Below are 15,028 nucleotides of genomic sequence, written 5' to 3' on the forward strand. Positions count from 1 at the left end.
CTCAAAAAAGCAACCCATGACCCCTCTGTCCTTGCAGACTACTGCCCCATCTCCAACCTCCCTTTCCTCTCAAGTCCTTCAACGTGCTGTCGCCTCCCAAATCTGTGCCCATCTTTCCCAGAACTCCATGTTTGAATCCCTCCAGTCAGGTTTCCGCCTCTGCCGAAACAGCTCTTACCAAAGTCACAAATGACATCCTATGTGACTGACCGTGGTAAACTGTCCCTCCTCATCCTTCTCAACCTGTCTGCATGCAGCCTTTGACACGATTGACCACACCATCCTCTTCCAATGCCACTCCTCCGTTGTCCAACTGGGTGGGACTGCACTCGCCCGGTCCCATTTGTATCTATCCAGTCAGAGCCAGAGAATCACCTGCAGTGGTTTCTCGTCCCACTCCCGCACCGTTGCCTCTGGTGTCTCCCAAGGATCTACCCTTGACTTCTTCCATTTCTCATCTACATGCTGCCCCTTGGTGACATCATCCGAAAACATGACATCAGGTTTCATGTGTACACTGACAAAACCCACCCAGCTCTATCTCGCCACCACCTCTCTCGACATTTCCACTGTCTCTAACTTGTCAGACTGCTTGTCCGCCATCCAGTACTGGATGAGCAAAAATTTCCTCCAACTAAATATTGGGAAGACCGAAGATATTGTCTTGTCCGCCACAAACTCCATTTCCTAACCACCGACTCCATCCCTCTCCCTGGCAATTGTCTGAGGCTGAACCAGACTGGTTGTGTCATATTTGACCCCGAGATGAGCTGCCGACCACATATCTGCACCATCACCAAGACTGTCTACTTCCACCTCCGTAACATCTCCAGACTCCACCCCTGCCTCAGCTCATCTGCTGAAATCCTCATTCATGTCTTTGTTACCTCTAGACTTGACTATTCTAATGCACTCCTGGTCAGACACCCATCTTCCACCCTCCATAAACTTAAGCTCATCCAAAGCTTTGCTGCCTGTATCCTAACTCTCTCCAAGTTCCGTACAGCCATCACCCCTGTGCTCGCTGACCTACATTGACTCCCAGTTGAGCAATGCTTCAATTTAAAAATTCTCATCCTTGTTTTCAAATCCCTCCATGGCTTTGCCCCTCCCTTTCTCTGTCACCTCCTCCAGCCCTACAACCCTCACGAGATATCTGTGCTCCTCCAATTCTGGTCTCTTGCACATTCCTGATTTTAATTGCGCTACCATTGGTGGCCATGCTTTCAGCCGAGGATCTAAGCTCTGGAATTCCCTCCCTAAACCTCTCCACTTCTCTACTTCCCTTTTCTCCTTTAAGACGCTCCTTAAAATCTACCTCTGACCAAGCTTTTGGTCATCTGCCCTAATATCTCTTAATGTGGCTCGGTGTCAAATTTTGTTTGAGAATGCTCCTGTGAAGCACGTTGGGATGTTTTACTACGTTAAAGGCGCTATATGAATGCAAGTTGTTGTTGTAGTACTTGATGTGCGCTATAACTCGTATATTTTAAAAAGTATTGAAATTAGGATGACCATCTCATCTGTCTGGTGGCTGTAGGGGATTTCTGTGAAATGAATTTGGACTGTCTCAATCCAGTTCCTAGTGGGCATTGGTCCACAGCACAAAACTACACCTAATTTGTATTAAATTGGCCATCTCACTCAGAAGCCACAGGAAATGTAAAAGTGGTGTCGTGGGAAGTGCCTTTGAGGTTAGAGTTGAGGCATATTGCTGGGGCAGAGCAGAAGGAGCTTAACATATGCTATATTTTATCTGGGATTGCTTGAAGTGGAGACTGAATGCTTGAACTAGAGGTTCCAGTCCTCAGCACTAATATCCCTTGTGTTGATGAGCACAAACATCAGGAACAAAGGTAAAATATCAGAATCCGTTGTTGATTACAGACTAGACACACAATGCCTAGCTATATCTGTCACAGAATATAATTTACATCTGTCATTAAATTTCAGTACTGATCCACCATCTTTGACAAACATGCAAGAACCACAATGGTGAAGTGGCAGGCAGGCAATTGCTATTCTTGGAAACAAAAAAAATCATTTATATAGCACCTTTCACATCCTCAGGATGTCCCAAGGAATTATTTTTTTAAGTGTAGTTGACCATTAGGTAGGCAAATTTGGCACATCAAGGTCCCATAAACAGTAATGGCATATTGATCAGTTCATCTATTTTGGTGATGCTGACTCAGGGCTAAATGTTGGTCATTACACTATTATAATTGTGGATGAGATAGAAAGTCACTTACTATTTCAGAAAGCCATCATCAGAAATTGCAGGTATTTCAACTGGGTTGTGAAAGGGAAGAGACAGGGTTAATATTGGTGTGGTAGCACACTGGAACAGGCTAAGCTGTTGCCACAGTAACACTATCTCATGAAGTCATCAATAATTCTAAACACAGGAACCATGCTTAATTCGCTTTCACTCTACAGTCAATAGTAGTATAGTCTGCAGGCTCCATTGCAGCTGTAAATGTTGTTAAGTATCATGTTGGCACAATTAAAATGGTTCGGTTTTATTACCTGATGCACATTCAAAACGGTTGGCGATAGTAAATGGCTGTTCTCCTTCATGGTGGTCTTATTTTTATGACACTATTCCCTTATCAATTGGCACATCTGTTACAGAATTTGGTTCCAGTTGCCTATATTTTTAGAAATTTGAAAGCCTGTGAACCAGAATATTCTACTGCAATTGCTTTTGTATCTGATTTAAAAGAAAATCTAAAAATGTTGATAAAATAAGATTGATCCTGCCACTGCCATTTGTTTATTTCACATTGCCAGTCAGTGCAGTTGTTTTTATGCCAACCTACAAAAGTCAGCGAAAAGCTGACAAACCCCAGCCTCCTAAAAAGCTGACCACGCAAAAATCAATGTATAACCGAGAAGTATCCCTGAATAAAGGTCTGTCACCAAGGTCACTGTTTCAAGGTCATTGAATAAATTAAATTACTTTTTATTACATTAGATTTCAGGATTTTTATTCATGCTTTAAGATCACATTCCACAATTATGTTTTTTCTACAAATACTGAAACCCTATGGCCTTGTGCATGATATAGGAAAGGAAGTAGTTAAGAATGGGAGTGCAGTGAGACATGAACTTGTGACTACTTAGAACGCTATCAGCTGTTATTAGTGGGAAATAAAACCTAAAATACACCAGTGTTATTTTTGCTGTGGTGGATTAATTTTTTTTTAAATGAACATCTCTGGTGCAAAATATATTTCCTATGGAAGTCTGGAGTCATACTTCCTCTAGAAATTTTGATTGACACTTTTTGTTGCATTTTGAAGAGTATTATGATTTAGCATTTGAAGCAAATAATTTGTTCTGTAATAATAGTTATATATTAAATGTTTAAAACAATTAGTTACAATTTGCAATTGACTCTTGATATCAAAAAGTAATCTTCAAGCTCATCCAAACTGAAACTATTAAGAACTGAAAATGGCAGATTTCTGTCTGTACTTACATTGAGAAGACCAAAGCAATTGTCTTCAGCCCCTGCCACAAACTCTGTTCCCTCCCTGGCCAGTGTCTAAGGCTGAACCAGACTGTTCACAATCTCGGAGTCCTGTTTGACCCTGAGCTGAGCTTCTGACTCCATATCCCCTCCATGTCGGTCAATGGCTCAATTGGTAGCACCCTCACCTCTAAGTCAAAAGGTTGTGGGTTCAAGTCCCACTCCAAGACTTAAGCGCAAAAATCTAGACTGACACTCCAGTGTAGTACCAAGGGAGTACTGTCTTTCGGCTGAGACATTGAATAGAGGCCCCGTCTGCCCCCTCCGGTGGGTGTGAAAGATCCCATGGCACTCTTTTGAAGAGCAAGGGTGTTATCCATGGTGTCCTGGCCAATATTTATCCCTCCACCAACACTGCTAAAGCAGATTATTTGGTCATTATCACATTGCTGTTTGTGGGAGCTTGCTGTGTGCAGATTGGCTGCCACATTTCCTACATTTCAAAAAGTACTACATTGGCTGTAAAGCGCTTTGGGACGTCCGGTGGTAGGGAAAGGCAGTATATAAATGCAATTCCTCCCTTCCTTTTCCCTCTCTCCCTCCCTTCATTTTCCCTCTCTCCCTCCTTTCCTTTTCCCTCCCTCCATAAACTTGATAACCTCAAATTCTGCTCCTATCCTAACTCGCACCAATTCCCATTCACCCATCACTCCTGTGCTCCCTGACCAACATTGCTTCTCAGTCCCTGAGTGTCTCAATTTAAAAATTCTCATCCTCGTGTTCAAATCCCTCCCATGGCCTCGCCCCTCCCTAACTCTCTAACCTCCTTCAGCCCTACAACCCTCAGCTGTCTTTTTGCTCCAACTCTGGCCTCTTGTCCATCCCAAACTTCCTTCGCCACGCCATTGGCGCTGTGCCTTCAGCCGTCTCAGTCCTAAGCACTGGAATTTCCTTCCTAAACACCTCCTTTAAGACCCTCCTTAAAACTTTCCTTTTTGGTCACCTGTCCTAATGCCTCCTTTTGTATTGGGTCAAATTTTGCTACATTATTAAAGGTACTATATAAATGCAAGTTGTTGCTGTTGTAAAATCAGATTAACACAAAATTCAATACCTAGCCCTTGCAGTGGTTGGGAAATGCTATATTACAGAATAAAAGGTTTATTGTAAATGGCAACCAAAACTGCAGCTATCAATGTTTGCAATACTTTGAATAGTAATTTAGAATAGCTAATTTTAGCTGCTTTCCTTCAGAGCAGATCAAACTAAGAGGAGTTGGACTAGGCTTTAGATCAGCAGCATCTCAAATCAATAGGACAAACTCTAAAGAGCTCAATAATCTAATCATTCATAAAGGACACAAGAATACCTCACATTTTCCCCTCCGGAATTCATAGTTCAGTCAGTTTCTTTTGACCAAGCTTTTGGACATCTGCCCTAATATCTCCTTGTGTATCTCGGTGTCAAATTTTCTTTGGGAACGCTCCTGTGAAGCGCCGTGGGACGTTTTACTACGTTAAAGGCGCTATATAAATGCAAGTTGTTTAGTGTTTTTTCCCCCCCCCAAAAAGTTTGTTATTACTGATTAGTCTACTCTTCATGCATCACATCAAAAACATGCAATATAATTTCATTAAAAGGTTGTTAGATAATACATTTCTGCTATTTTGTAAACAAATATCAGTTGATTTTGTTGAGAAAATGTCTGCATAGCTTTCACATGATGTAAGATGGCAACCCTTTTAGATGTAGCAATACTCCTTAACTCTTGATGGGATGACACCCAGCCACTTCCTATAAAAACAAGCACACAAATGAAGTATAATACCATGGTACACAAAATCAAGGATAAATAGTGAAAGATAATTTTCACTGCTGGGGAATAATTGATACTTGGGTATAGAGTATTACTGGAATAGTGAATTGGCAAATTAGAATTTTTGTTTCATACAGGATTATTAGAACATGCAAGTGGCCAATAAGGCAGAAGATATAACCTCATTTAAAAGGGGATTGGATAAGTATGTGAAAGGAGAATGAGGATTTAAGGAAAGGGTAGAGAAATGGTTTGAAGAGCCAACCGCTAGCTCAGGTACGATTGATAGAATCAAATAAATTGCAGTAGAAGATGATTCTTCGATTTTAGAGCCAATAATATAATACTTCATTTAAAACATAGATGCCTTTGGAAACATCAACTGCACTTTTATGGGGAGCGGGCACTTTTTTAGTTTTACTGTTACACGTTTAGAGGAAAAACCAGTTATGTTTTGCATGCAACAACATTTTAATAGGTGGCTCAGGAGTGTGGGTCTCATAACAAATAATGCACTATACTAGTGCAAAACTGGCTGTGAACAATCAGGCTAAATGTATTTTATAGAAACATAAAATATTTAAAGAAATTCAGTGGAGTTATGCAAACATTGAGGTTTAGGTGATGATGTACCATTACAACATTAGCTTTACCTTGATTGTGCATTTGTCTCATTACCCTGCGATTCATCCATTATTGTATGTGCACAACAGTAACAGCTAGTTTCCATTTGTTGACTCTTGTTCTCTGATCTTAGTGGCTAAATAGGAATTAAACCACTATCTGCCATCACAGTGAACAAGTTAATGAAGCAAGAAAGCTGGCCGATAAATTCATTGCCAGCAAATTTGGTATGCAAAGAACTTGTGCAGATAAGACCATTGAGCCAGTAATTCTAACATACAGAATTACTAGCTAATACATGGTTGTGACTTGCTGTATTAATTGCTACACCGTCCTGATCTGACTGGTAATAGCTACCAGGCAGTTGATTTGCACTGAAATTTGCAGAACATTTGGGATCAGCATAATTGCTGTCTGCGTGGCATTCTGTGTTACCATACCTCCTGGGTTCTAACCACACCCCAATGACACTGGCCTGCCTTTATGCAAGCAGTTGGCCACTATGCAGTTGCTATATTAAATGAATATTGTCTGGGCAACTCACCTGCTTTTCTTCAAATAATACCATAGGATGTTTCGCATCCCCCCGAGAAGGCAGATGGGACCTTCGTTTAACATTTGATCTGAACAATGGGTCTCTGTACTGCGTTCAAGTGTTGGCATAGAGTAAGGGTTCAAGTCCTGCAGTGGGGCTTGAACCCATTACTTTTTGACTCTGCCAAGAGTACTATCACTGAGCCAAGTCTGCCATGAACCGGCATTACAGGATAAATGTGAACAAATTGGACCTCCATATAAATGTCTTCATTGCTGGTTTTTCTTCTCCTTTCCTGCAGATACTGACTTGTGCAGGGATGTAAGCCAAATGGTGTTTTTCGTGTGTGAGCTATTTAACTATAGGGGACAATGCAGCAAAGTCCAAACCTGCTCTCATCCAATATTCACACACATGAACCTTCAGCAAGGGTGATTGGGATATGGATAAGGATTTACTTTTTAAAATTTTAATTACCCCCCCCCCCCCCCCCCCCCCCCAAACCCGGACCCAAACTCGGAGTAACTGGAGTATCTCCCGTGCCATCCTAGCTGAGATCAGTTACGTTAGCACAGACCAGAGATCGACCCTGGAACCTTGCCGGCTGTACATTTTGGTGTTACATCCTGCAGTTAATTTACTCACTGTCATCAAGGCGAGATTATTTTTTTTTTAATCCAGAAAATAAAATTATTTAGGGAAGATAGGTACTTTGAGTTTATCAAAATGTAAGCCTTTTTTTTGTTGTTGTTGACGGGCACCCTTAAGTATATATTTTTTAATAATCCCAGCTTAAGTTATAGTGAAATAATCAGTAGTTGAAGTGCCAGTTACGTCGCGTGCATTTTAAGGGCTGAATTTTGCCGGCACTCAGAGTGCGGGTTTGGAGGCGGGTCCGCTGTCAAAAACGCAAAGATTGACAGTGGGTCGGTATCCCGCTGTAAAACCCACCTCCCATGTCAGTTTCCCAAGTGTCGGGTCTGTCATCCCTGAACAGACCCGACACCAAACGGCGGGTCAGCCAATTTAGATAGTTAAAAGCTTATTAAAAGGTAGTTAAGAACTATTTTCCCATGTACTTACCATTTTACCAGGTTTTCAACGAGGCTCCCGGAGAGCGGCTATCACGTCAGGTAAGTATGTCGGGTTCTCAATGATTGTGGATTGCTGTGAATAGGTGAAAGCTGCAAAAGTGGCCTAAAACCTACCATTTCACAGCTGTTTACTTCCCAATCTTAGAAGCTGGAGCATTAATGATTTAGAACCCACTTTTGAGCTTTATGCACTTTAAGTATTTGGAGTTATCTTTCTATCCACTGTCCCCTCCTTGGAACAATATCTCAACATCGACAGATTACTTCTGTCATCTCGGCCTCACCTGCCATCTATTTCATCAGCATCGGTGCCCTTGAAAAAATCTCACCTTGGTCCTCAGAATCCCAATATCAGCATCACCGGGCACATCAGCAGCACCAACATCCACCAACCTTTTCTGCAATCAACTGATGCTGCACTGGACACACGGCATCATCACTTGTGCATATTGCTGCCCGGGATGCCAGCGATGGCCTCCCCATATCCATATTTGCTTCACTTAACACTGTACACCCTGGCTGCCACATGATGCACCAGTTTGGCACCACCCCACACCAGCACCATAAAGCATCCCTACAATGTCCAAGCCATTCCTTTCACACTCCTTACCATTGTGGCGGGGGGGGGGGGGGGGGGGGAGAAATGTTATGTCTCACCATTCACTGAAACTCACTAAGACACTTTCAAAGGTGCACACAACTCTGTCCAAGAAGGCAGGGTGGTGACAGTCAGGATTTCAATGCTTGATAACACATTAAAAGAAAGTTTACACGAACATTGGCTAAAACACCCAAGTGCCTACCCTTGTGTGTTGTTAGTTGGTATGATTGGACTAGGATGAGCGTGCGTATGAGGGGTGGCTAGTGAGATGGGGAAGTGATAATATAGATAGAGGGATGGGTGGAGGTGCAAGGTAAGTTGGTGTGAGTAAGGATGCGCAGGGGTAGGGTAGGAAAGGCAGTGTGATGGGGATGTGATGAGTGGCAGAGCAGGATGAAGTTGAGTGTGTCTTTGCAGTAACGTTTCGTGATCTACCATGATCATTGAAAGGTTTGCACCACTGCAGCCAGGTCCACTTGACAGCATCCCTGCTTGTGTCATCCTGTGCAATGTGCAACCAGGCTGCGTTGATCTCCTGGGGAGGTCTCTACTGCCTGGAAGGGAAGAGAACCTCCCTGCATGCTGTGACTTCCTCCATAAGCATATGGAGGGAGTCATGGGAGAGACTGGGTGCAGCCTTGCACCTTTGTGCAGTGTTTGCAGCACATCAGTGCTGTAGAACACTGACAGAACAACTGTCAAAATCAGTGTGGACATTGCCCCTTTAAGGAAACCGGCTGACGCATCATCAGACCCGCTTCCTTTTAATTGGCTGGGAACCCCGCAGGGCGGGCTTAACACGCCCAATTAGGGCAAAATCACTTGGAGGCGCGATGAAGACGGGTACGGAGTTTGAGGCCGCTGCCTACTCCGGCTGCACTGGACTCGCCACAGCTGGTGAAATCGCAGCCTAAACAACAACTTGCATTGATATAGTGCCTTTAATGTAGTAAAATGTCCCATGGCGCCTCACAGGTGTATTAAAAGGTGGGGTGGGGTAGGGGGCTGAAGGAAATTAGAGATAGGGAGGGGCGAGGCCATGGAGGGATTTGAAAACAAGGATGAGAATTTTGAATTTGAGGCGTTGCTTAACTGGGAGCCAATGTAGGTCAGCGAGCACGGGTGATGGGTGAACGGGACTTGGTGCGAGTTAGGACACGGGCAACCGAGTTTTTGATTACCTCAAGTTTACGTAGGATAGAATGTGGAAGGCCAGCCAGGAGTGTGTTGGAATCGTCAAGTCTAGAGGTAACAAAGGCATGGATGAGGGTTTCAGCAGTGGATGAGCTGAGGCAGGGACAGAGACGGCCGATGTTATGGAGGTGGAAATAGGCGGTCTTAGTTATGCTGAAGATATGTGGTTGGAAGTCATTTCAGGGTCAGGTATGACACCAAAGTTGCGAACAGTGTGGTTCAGACTCAGACAGACGTTAAGGAGAGGGATGGAGTCAGTGGCGGGGACCGAAAACAATCCAGAACTAGATGTCTGACAAGCATTTTGACAATTTAGAGACAGTGGAGGGGTCGAGAGAAGTGGTAGTGAGGTAGAGCTGGGTGTCGTCAGCGTACATGTGGAAACTGACGCTGTGTTTTCGGATGATGTCGCCAAGCGGCAACATGTAGATGAGAAATGGGAGGGGGCCAAGGGTAGATCCTTGGGGGACACCAGAGGTAACGATACAGGAGCGGGAAGAGGAGCCGTTGCAAGTGATTCTCTGGCTACGATTAGATAGATAAGAATAGAACCAGGCGAGTGCAGTCCCACCCAGCTGGACAACGGTGGAGAAGTGTTGAAGGATGGAGTGGTCAACCATGTCAAAGGCAACAGACAAGTCCAGAAGAACGAGGAGGGATAGTTTACCTTTGTCGCAGTCACCAAAGGATGTAATTTGTGACTGAGCGCCGTTTCGGTACTGTGGCAAGGGCGGAAACTTGATTGGAGGGATTCAAACATGGAATTGCAGGAAAGATAGGCACGGATTTGGGAGGCAACAACACGTTCAAGGACTTTGGAGAGGAAATAAAGAAAAGAAAGACTTGCATTTATATAGCACCTTTCACGACCACCGGATGTCTCAAAGCACTTTACAGTCAATGAAGTACTTTTGAAGTGGAGTCACTGTTGTAATGTGGGAAACGCGGCAGCCAATTTGCGCACCGCAAGCTCCCACAAACAGCAATGTGATAATGACCGGATCATCTGTTTTTTATGTTGGTTGAGGGATAAATATTGGCCAGGACACCAGGGAAAACTCCCCTGCTCTGCTTCGAAATAGTGCCATGGGATCTTTTACGTCCTCCTGAGAGAGCAGATGGGGCCTTGGTTTAATGTCTATCCGAAAGACGGCACCTCCGACAGTGCAGCACCCCCTCAGCACTGCACTGGAGTGTCAGCCTAGCTTTATGTGCTCCAGTCCTTGGAGTGGGACTTGAACCCACAACCTTCTGACTCAGAGGCAAGTGTGCTACCAACTGAGCCACACTTTAAAAGCGAGGTTGGAGCTGGGGTTTGCAAGGACAGAGGCGGGGGGGGGGGGGGGGGGTGGTCAAGGGTTGTTTTTTTTAGGAGAGGGGTGATGATGGCAGATTTGAGGGAGGGGGACAGTACCTGAGGAGAGAGAACAGTTAACAATGTCTGCTAACATGGGAGCCAGAAAAGGAAGTAGAGCGGTCAGCAATTTGATGGGAATAGGGTCAAGGGAGCAGGAAGTGGGTCTCATGGACAAGATGAGCGCGGAGAGGTCATGAGGGAAGATCGGAGAGAAAGAGGTGAGTTCAGGGCTAGGGCAGGGGGGAATCTTAGAGGAAGTTTGGCCCATGGGCTAGGGGAAGGAAGGGAAGTGGCAGAGGCGTCTGATCGGATGGTCTCAATCTTAGAGACAAAGTCCATGAGCTCCTCACACTTGTTGTCGGAGGTAAGGGTGGAGGAGACAGGGGTTTTAGATGAATGTTGACAGTGGAGAATAGAAGCCGGGGTTTATCTTTGCATTCCAGAATGATTCTGGAATAGTGAGCAATTTTGGCAGACGAGTAGGACCAGATAATGCTTTATGTGGTCCAGCCAGATCTGGCGGTGAATGGCTAAACCAGTTGTCCGCCATGTCCATTGAAGTCTGCGTCCCTTGGACTTAAGGGAGCACAGATGAGGGCCGTACCAGGGGGAACAGCCAGGGTAAGCGAGTAATTGTTTTAATAGGGACTAGGGCATCAAAGGTGGTGGTAAGGGTGTGGTTGAGCAGATCGGTAGCTGCAGATATGTCATGGTGAATGGAGGACCAAAGGCTGGATAGTTGGGATTTCATAAGTGCAGTTGTAAGAGAGTTGGGAAAGTTTTTTTTCCAGGGGCGGACATGGAAGGAAATTGGGGTACGGGGGGGTGGGGTGCAGTGGGTGTGGGTGGAGAGCGACACGAGGAAGTGGTCAGAGATGGCCTTATCTACGATTGACATGATTGGAGTAGCGAGGCCATGAGATGACAAGGTCGAGGGGGTGACTGTGAATATAGGTTGGGGAGTTTACATGGAGGGAGAGATTAAGGGAGGCTTGAAGGCTAGTTAATGCAGGAGAGAGAGCATGATGAACTGAGATGGAGGTTGAAATCACTGAGGATGAGAAGTCGTTTGGTGCAGAGGCTGAGGGAGGAAAGCAGTGAAGATATCTTAGTAATATTTTTATGGTACTTGGTTGGGCGGTAGAGACCGAGAATTTTAGAGGGGTGGAATAAGGTAAGGTGCTCAAAGGAGGAGAAAGTGTCAGAGATGTAGGGGGACAGACCAAGGTGTGATTTGGTGATGAGAGCCACACCGCCGCTACGGCGGCCTGAACGGGACAAGAGGTGAAGGTATAGCCAAGCTTCATTTAAGGGTGAGGTGTCATCACCCCTCAACCAAGTTTCCGACAGGGCCATGATGTCCATGCATTCATCCACGATAAGCTCATGGATGGCAAGGGCCTTGTTCGCAAGTGAACGGATATTCTGGAGGGAAGTGTGGAGAGGGTCGGTGATGGCTGACCCACTGCCAGCGTCCACAGGCTCAGCGCTGGAGGGGGTGAGTTGGATGGGGAGGAGATTGGCAAGATTTGCCCCCAGTGGGCGCGCTGGGCGGGAAGGTCGGCGAGAGTAGAATGGGATAGTTGGGGTTGCTGCTCGTAAGGAGGCAGCGACATGTGCCTCGATGGGCCCTTGGTAGGATGCCAAGAGAGGCACAGAGGGAAGCTGTAGGCTTATCTAAGAGGGAGTCAAGCCTGGGATGTCGGCAGGAGAGTAGGAAGGTCGAAGAGTAATGAAGGATTGGGGTAGGGATTTTTGAGGGCAGAATATCCGAGAGGAGAGATGAAAGGAGGCATGACGACAGGAGAGAGCGATCAGGGAGGGATAGAGAGAAAAGGAAAAGGTGGGGGGGGGGGGGGGGGGAAGTGGAAAAGTTAATGGCTTGGGTCTGGAGCAGCAGCCAAAGTGCGCACACAAATGGACATGGGAAAAGCTCAGGTTAAGTAGGCCTGGTTAGATGTAGTAATTAATGGGATACATATTTCCTGGTAACAGAATAAGTTGGAGACAATAATAGGGAGACCAGGATCAGAGTCAGAGCTCCCATGGAAGGACAAAGCTGACGTAAGCAGGATGGGGCCGGCACGGTCGATGAACCGCTGTCCAAAGCAGGCGAATGGAAGTCCAGAAGCTATTTGAAGGGCAGAGAGTTTGAGGATGGAGCTTGTTGCCGCAGGAATGAGTTGGTAGCGCTGCAGAGAGATGATGGCTAAATTGACACAAGTTGGAGGTCACCGTAGATGAAAGTGGTGGGGTGGGGGGGGGGAATAAAACCACAAGCCAACGTCCAGCAAAGCTGAAAACCGGTAGAACGAGTCACCGGACAGCAAGTGAAGCAGCAGCTGCTAGATAGAAGCCAGCAGAGCTGAAAAACCAGTTCAGCAGAGACACAGCCGCAGTTTAGATCGAAGCCAGCAGAGCTGAAAAACCAGTTCAGCAGAGACACAGCTGCAGTTTAGATCGAAGCCAGCAGAGCTGAAAAACCAGTTCAGCAGAGACACAGCCGCAGTTTAAAAGGTAAAAATCTCTTTGCAGCAGAGAGAGACACAGCAGGTAAGTATTAGTGTAATCCAGTGCAGAAACGTAGTGGTGTAATCCAGTGTAGTTCAAAGCAGAAACTTGGGGCTGAATTTTGCCGGCGCTCAGAGTGCAGGTTTGGAGGTGGGTCCGCTGTCAAAATAGCAAAGATTGACCGGGTAGGAAACCCACTGTCAACCCGCCACCACGCAAGTTTCCCAGGTATCTGGTCTGTCTGCACAGAACTGACCCGACACCAAGTGACGGGGGAGACAATTTAGCTCATTAACTGGCTTGTTAACAGCCAATTTAATGCTACTTTGAGCCTACCATGTCATTTTACATGCTTCCCCCATGAGTTACCCGCTGCTCAGGGAACACGCCAGCTCACACTGGCGTGAGTTGAGTCTGCTTTGATTTATCTGAACCTGACAGCTGCAGAAGTGGTACAAAGGATACCAGGTTGCAGCTGTTCAGTTTAAGAGCTCAGAAACTGTTGGTTACTGCATTTGTAAGACATATAGAGATTTCTTTAGCTTGCAAATGTTTAGAGCCATCTGAATATCCAGTGGCACCTCATTGGAACAACCTCTCACTATTGACCGATCGCTTCTGTCATCTCAACTGCAGCTACCATCTATTCCAGCAACATCGGTGTCCTTGATAAAATCACACCTTGGTCTTCTGAATCCTTCCACTATCAGTCCCAACACCAACATCACCAGGCACACCAACAACACCACCAACCTGATGCTGCACAGGACACGGCATCAGCACCCGACAACATTGCTACCCGGGAGGCTAGCGATGGCATCACCATGGCCAGATTTACTTCACTTGACGCTATACACCCTGGCTGCCACGTGATGAGCCAGGTTGACACCAGCACCATAAAGCATCCCTATAATGTCCAAGCCATTCTTTTCGCACTCATCACAATAGCAGGGGGAAGGGGGGCAAGAGAGTTATGTCTCAACATTCACTGGAATTTACTAAGACACTTCTCAAGGTGCGCACAGATCTATAACGTGACGTGTTTAAAAATATAGATTTCAATGTATGACAACACACTAACAGAAACTTTACATGAACATTGGCTAAACTTCTCAAGTGCCTACCCTTGTGTGTTAGTTGGTATACTTGCAGTAGGATGAGGGCGAGTGTGAGGGGTGGCTAGTGAGATGGGGAAGTGATAATGTAGATAGAGAGGGATGGGTGGAGGTGCAAGGTAAGTTGGTGTGAGTAAAGATGTGCAGGAGTAGGGTATGGAAGGCAGTGCTGGGATGTGATGAGTGACACAGCAGTGTGAGTTTGAGTGTGGCTTTGCAGTAATGTTTTGTGATCTACTGAGATCATTGAAAGGTTGGCACCACTGCAGCCAGGGACTCCTGACGAAATCCCTGCTTGTGTCCTCCTCTGCAATGTGCAACCAGACTGCGTTGATCTTCTGGGGAGGTCTCTTCCGTCCATGGGAAAGTAAGAGAATCTCCCTGCGTGCTGTGACTCCCTCCATAAGCATATGGAGGGAGTCATGAGTGAGCCTGGGTGCAGAACACTGACTGCACAACTGTCAAAATCAATGTGGCCGTGGTCCCTTTAAGGAAACCGGCTGACGCATCATCAAATGACAACATCAGAACCACTTCCTGTTAATTGGCCAGGAACCCCGCAGGGTGGGCTTAATTAGGCCAATCTAAGGAAAATCATTGTCTTGTTTTGCACACTTTGTACAAAAATAATAAATTGCAGGACAACGGAGTATTACAGTTTAAACTATTTTAATGAAGCATCAGGTCTGTAAGCTTTCTCAATCAT

At 45.6% G+C, this 15,028-nt stretch overlaps 1 protein-coding gene across 2 annotated transcripts in view; it reads left to right on the top strand.

Annotated features, from left to right (window-relative positions):
* Positions 1 to 15,028, top strand: part of chka (choline kinase alpha) — an 82,862-nt gene that overhangs the window by 21,507 nt on the left and 46,327 nt on the right. The gene's annotated exons all lie outside the window — the stretch shown is intronic.

The sequence above is a fragment of the Somniosus microcephalus genome, chromosome 15, assembly GCF_052327205.1.
Source record: "Somniosus microcephalus isolate GS21.2 chromosome 15, FLI_Smic_1.0, whole genome shotgun sequence".
NCBI lineage: Eukaryota > Metazoa > Chordata > Chondrichthyes > Squaliformes > Somniosidae > Somniosus > Somniosus microcephalus.